The sequence below is a fragment of the Mustela erminea genome, chromosome 6 (genome assembly GCF_009829155.1).
Source record: "Mustela erminea isolate mMusErm1 chromosome 6, mMusErm1.Pri, whole genome shotgun sequence".
In the NCBI taxonomy this organism is placed as follows: domain Eukaryota; kingdom Metazoa; phylum Chordata; class Mammalia; order Carnivora; family Mustelidae; genus Mustela; species Mustela erminea.
The window spans coordinates 143,694,687-143,700,686 of record NC_045619.1 but is presented as its reverse complement, the minus strand read 5'-3'; positions in this window follow the sequence as shown (position 1 = coordinate 143,700,686).

The following is a 6,000-nucleotide window of genomic DNA, read 5'->3' as shown; positions in this document are numbered from 1 at the left end:
AGAGGTATTTAGGAAGGGAACACTATGGCACAAAGTGCTCTTTATTTTAGCAGAAGTTTGTAAATCTGTGAGCTCATGGTGCGCCCTGTTTCTTCTGCTTCCTCCTCCTAAGGCACCTGTGTTCCCGGAGAAATCCAGCAGCCGCAGGGGCAGGGTGCTTCGTGACCTGGAGGGACCAGCACCGCGCATTGCCCAGACAGGCGAGGGCTCAGAAAATCGGAGCACGGCGGGAAGCTTGGTGCCAGCAGCCGTAACTACTCAGGTGTCCTTTTTCAGAAAGGGCCCAAAATAAAGGGCACAGGTGAAACTGAAAAAGAGCCTTATGGGACCTAGAACCTTAGCAACACCCTGTGGGGTCGAATCAGCACACGACCGTACAGGTGAGTTGGGATTGTAGTGTGATCTTTTCCTTACTTGAGCTTGAGTTTCCTCATTTGTGGTGATGATTCTTTTCCCCTTTTGTAAGAGTTTGTTAATTTAGGCTAAAAGGCCATCCTGCCGGATTGGGGGACGTCCCCTCCCCCAACCCCGACCGAGCTCAGGGTGTCTCTGCATCTACTGATTTGCATGGACTTGACTGTAGGACAGTTAGAAGGAGAGATCGACAGATACCCACAAGATTCTGTTGCTCTGGAAGGCTCTGGCCTATCCAACCGTCTTAGCATGAAGAATGGAGGGGAACTCGGTTGGAGGGAGAGTGGTGTGGCTCCTGGGGTCCCTTTTTGGTCTTTGCACACACCGACTTTGTGAGAGGGGAGAATAAACCGTTGCTGCCACTGTCACGGCGTCTGCAACCGACGTCTGTGTGCCTCTGAATGCGGCCCCACGTTGCCCCTGGGAGTGCGCGCTGTGGCTGGTCGGGGTGCGGTCGCCGGGCTGCGTGCAGGCTCCGGGAACAGAGGAAGGAGCGCTCGGGCAGCACCCGACACCCCGCACACCCCGAGGATCGCGCTGACGACACTGGCTCGCCGCGGGCGCATCACGCCGACAGCAGCCGCCCGGCTACCTTCCGGGCCCAGGGAAGGGCTCCTCCGGGGACTTCGGGGAGCCGCTGGACACACTCTGCAGGGCTGCGATTAGTCGTAAGGACCACAGTGGACTGTGTCTAGTAACCGCTGCTGTGGGCCCGGGCGTTCGGCTGCATATCGTACCTGAGCAATGCCCCAAAGCGTTCCAACCTCTCGCGTTTCAGTCGCCTTAGCTGAGAACCAGGGTAACCCCAGACGCCGTCGCTAGCGGAGCCGGAACCGACACTGGACGCGCACCGGACACTGATGCTCCGCGGCCCCGGCCGTCCCGCGGCTGGAAGAGCTGGTGTTGCAGCGAAGGACACACACAGAGATCCTGCGACACGGCCCCCAGTGTGGGCCCCAGAGGGTCTCAGGGAGCCGGGCAGAGCCTGGAAGAGAGCCACGCCGTGTGCGAGGCGCCGGACAGCCCCTGCCGGGGAAGCGGGCTCCGAGCTGAGCCTGCCCCGCGGGGCTGGGCGCGGACGGGGGAAGGGCCGGCGCGGGGCTGCGCAGGGCACTGGGCGCTCGTGTGCGCGCGTGTGGAGACGGCGAGCGTGCGTGGCCGCTGGTTCCCGCGCGTCCACCCCGTCGGCCCCACGCGCGGCCGCCCCTTTGCGCGTGCACGCGGGCTCATGCGTGGGCACGGGCGCGCTCACGAGGGAGCGGTCGGGCCGTGAGACCTCGGGGATGCGTCGGGTCCAGGCCGCGCGCCGTGCCGAGTCCGCGGTCGCAGCGAGCGGGGAGCGGTTCCAAGTGCGAAGGAGCCGGAGGAGCGCGGTCCACGCAGGGGCATCTCCGGGGGCATCTCCGGGGGCATCTCCGAGGCATCTCCGGGGGCATCTCTGGGGACATCTCCGGGGACATCTCCGGGAGCATCTCCGGGGGCATCTCCGGGGACATCTCCGGGGACATCCCCGGGGGCATCTCCGGGGGCATCTCCGGGGGCATCTCCGAGGCATCTCCGGGGGCATCTCCGGGGGCATCTCTGGGGACATCTCCTGGAGCATCTCCGGGGGCATCTCCGGGGACATCTCTGGGGACATCTCCTGGAGCATCTCCGGGGGCATCTCCGGGGACATCTCCGGGGACATCTCCTGGAGCATCTCCGGGGGCATCTCCGGGGACATCTCCTGGAGCATCTCCGGGGGCATCTCCGGGGGCATCTCCTGGAGCATCTCCGGGGGTATCTCCGGGGGCATCTCCGGGGGTATCTCCGGGGGCATCTCCGGGGGCATCTCTGGGGGCATCTCCGGGGGCATCTCCTGGAGCATCTCCGGGGGTATCTCCGGGGGCATCTCCGGGGGCATCTCCGGGGGCATCTCCGGGGGCATCTCCGGGGACATCTCCGGGGGCATCTCCGGGGGCATCTCCGGGGGCATCTCCGGGGACATCTCCTGGAGCATCTCCGGGGGCATCTCCGGGGACATCTCCGGGGGTATCTCCGGGGGCATCTCCGGGAGCATCTCCAGGGACATCTCCGGGGGCATCTCCGGGGGCATCTCCGGGGGTATCTCCGGGGGCATCTCCGGGGGCATCTCCGGGGACATCTCCGGGACCGACCCAGAGGCGCGCCGCGGGGACACTCGCTGCCGCTGTCGCTCGTGGGTCTTCGAGGACATTCTCAGCAGGAAGAGCCTAAATTAACGTGTTTTCTCAAGACCCAGAGACAGTCTGTTGTGATTCCTTCACACGATAAGTGCTAGCCATCTGCTTCAAGTTTTCATTTTCTTAATATTTAATCAGTGCTTAAAAATTAATTTCTATCCCGGAAAACGGCGGAGCGTCCCCCGAGGTCCTAGCGGGTTCAGCACGGTAACAGCGGAGGGGGCGACTCCGGGCCTTTCCCCGGGCGGTTAGACTTAAGCAGACACAGGGTTTCAAACTGGTAACAATGGAAATTAAAATGACCCTTTAGTTTTACTTTTTACCAACACCTACAGTTCTGTGATTTCATTATATTCTTAGAAAGGGGAAGGTAGAAATGTCTTCCGTTCACAATTTACAGGCAATGCAATAGATCTGTTAACTGTGAGAAAATGTCAAATTAACGAGAATAGAAAAGAAACTGTATCTTGCGATGTTTACGATGTTCAGCGTCTTGATAATTACTAATAAATAGACAAGATGTTTTTAGTATAGGACTTTTTCAGATTTTTTTACTATCTGTAAATCATGCTTAAATACCACAGCTTCATATTTTTTTATTATAAATTAGAAAGATAGTATAATTCTACCTTTATGAAGTTCTGAAACAACTTTATGATTCACTTAAAGAATCGTAAACTTGAGGTATCAGGTGTGTTCGTAGAAAAACCCTCGGCCGGAAGTCAGGTGTGATCTGTCCAGTCCTGGCTCTGGGGGTCCCAGGGTCAAGGGCTGACCTTTCTAGGTCTCCATGATGGGACTGTTATGATGAGTGTGTTTGGGCCAAAGAGACTCAGATCTCTTCCACACGTGAGATGGTGGGATTTCTCTGAGCGTCTAGGACTTGAGGAACTTGTGAGTTCTGCAGCCGTACTGCAGACGTCCACGCAGCCCTGTGCAATATGGCCATTTGGTCTCCGCGCCAGAATGAGAGAGTGGACAAAGAGGAAAGAGGCGCCACTGTTAGTAAACAACTTTCTCTGCGATCGGTTTTTCCTGGAAGTCCGTGACTGTGATGGGAAGCCAGGAGAAGCCGTCTGAAGTGCTGCGACCATTGAACAAAGGAACAAAGGGACTTGCTTCCTCTGGGGAAGGGGCTGGACGGGAGGAGCAGTAGAGCTTGGTTTAAAATGATATGATCACCTGGACTGAGATAATGTACATAGTGGAGCCACTACTCGGCTGCGCATGCTGGCTGGGGTCTGATTTCCACACCGTGGGACTGTTTGAAGCACAGCCCTGTTCGTTCACTCCCCCTGTGACCACTACGAATGGATTTGCAATCCCATTTCTTGGCCCAAAGGAACCATGCTGTCCCTTACCAGGAGGGCCGGAGGACTGCCCCTGGGTCAAGAGACATGGCGGGTCTGCAGGAGGCTGGACCCGTCCTGGACCGGACTGGTGGCTCTTCCTGAGATGGGATTACTAGAAGCCAGAGCCAGCCAGGGATGCGGTGCTGCCACGAAGCGAGGGTCCAAGGTTTATGTGGCAAGAGCGCAGGGCCCTCAGGTGGCACTGGTGGGAGGCCACTCTCGCTCAAAGGTGGGCTCTTCAGCGTGTGTCCCGACTGCCGTGCGACCTCCTGCAGATGGCAGCTGGCTTCATCTGGGCCTGTCCTCCCTGCGGACAGGCACCATGCTGTTTCTGGTTTTCCTCTTTTCAGTCCAGCTGAGTCTTACTCTTTCCTAATGTAACAAGGAGTTGTGTTACTTGGTGTGTTACTATGTTTACACGTGCTACAGAGTACAGCGCTGCAGGGAGCGAGGAAGGACCGTCCTCACGGAGGGTGCTGGAGTTCCAGGGGGTCGCTTGCTCCTGTCGGGCGGCGACTCTAGATATAAAGCTTTGTGTGACTCTGATCCTTGTCGACACTGGTGTCCTCGAGTGCGGGTGTCAAGAGGGCTGCTTGTGCACAGGTTGCACGGGGATGAAACAGGGCGCTCTGCGGGAAAGGCCTCTCCCTAGAATGAGCCACGGCCCGTACGCAGCAGCAGACTCGGCTGACTCCCTCTGCTCCTGGTCCCTCTTTTCCTTTTTAAAAAATTCTGTCTGTGATTCTTTCCTGCGGTGACGGTTCTAGCTGGAAACAGATATAAACCAAGGGATGAAAGGGGTTGTCTTGCCCAGAAGAGGAGTATGTCTGATCATTTGGTTTAGCATGGTTTATAACACTCATAAAATTTTATTGGTTGTAAGGACCTGGAAGTAGTCCTTTCTAGGTTCTCGTCCCCATCTCTGGCACAGGCCTTGACTGATTGCTAAGGGACAGCCTCACTGGCATCACCTTTGCTGTCCCTCGTTCTGTCTCCCTGGGACAGAGGGCCAGCTCAGGTCTGACACACCTGTGGTCGCAGCACTCCTACCTCCCCTGACCTCAGACAACAGACCATGCTATAGGGGTAGAACTGGGTGTCTAGTCAGAGCAGCCCTGCCACTGACACCCCGTGGGGAGCCCTTGGCCAGGGAGCCAGCAACAGAGGGAGCTCAGAAAGAATTGCTCTCTCTTTCTCCCTCCGGGGCTCCGTTCTGAGAGGCGGGGGAGGTTCAGCGGCTGGCTGGGGGGCGGCCGGGACCACTCGGCAGGGCAAGACTCTTCAGGGTTTTCTCAGTGTTTTCGGAGCTCGTACAGTTCGAGGGACAATCCCATCACTGATCAATTTAAAAAGGTGAGATGGAAAACATGCCGAGGATACGTGGCAGAGAATGGACAGCACCAACACGGAAGCTGGCATACCCAAGAAGACGCCCGAAACTCTCATCCCCTTTCTTGGTGCCCAGCCAGGTCTTCTTCAGGCCATTTACGATGGTTGTGACCATCTACAATTCATTTACCGTGGAACTGAACACGTAACACATAACGTATAACTTAACGCCTCATCTACCAATTCACTTATCATACAACTTATCATACAACTTAACACACAACCAAAATGCCCTATTGAAATCGGGATGGTCAGCGCTTTACCAGTCAAGCATCGTTGAGACATTTTTACATTGACAAATAAGTTCTGTGAAGTAAAGGAATCAGTAATTGAGCGACGTTTAACCCCCTTAACGTTAAACTACCTTTGCATTTTGGAGATTAATATGATTTGGTAATGACGTATTTTATATGTACACACATATTATACATAATGTACCACACATATGCATACATATAGACACAACACACACCTGGATACGTACGTGTTATACGTACATGTATACTGTGTTATATAATATATATTATGCACATATATAATGGCATATATAATATATATACACATAAAGTGTATGCTTTATTTTGTTAATAGCGTATTATTTTGTTGTTTTTCTAATGAGTCCCCCTCTGGTGCTTCCCCCTCTT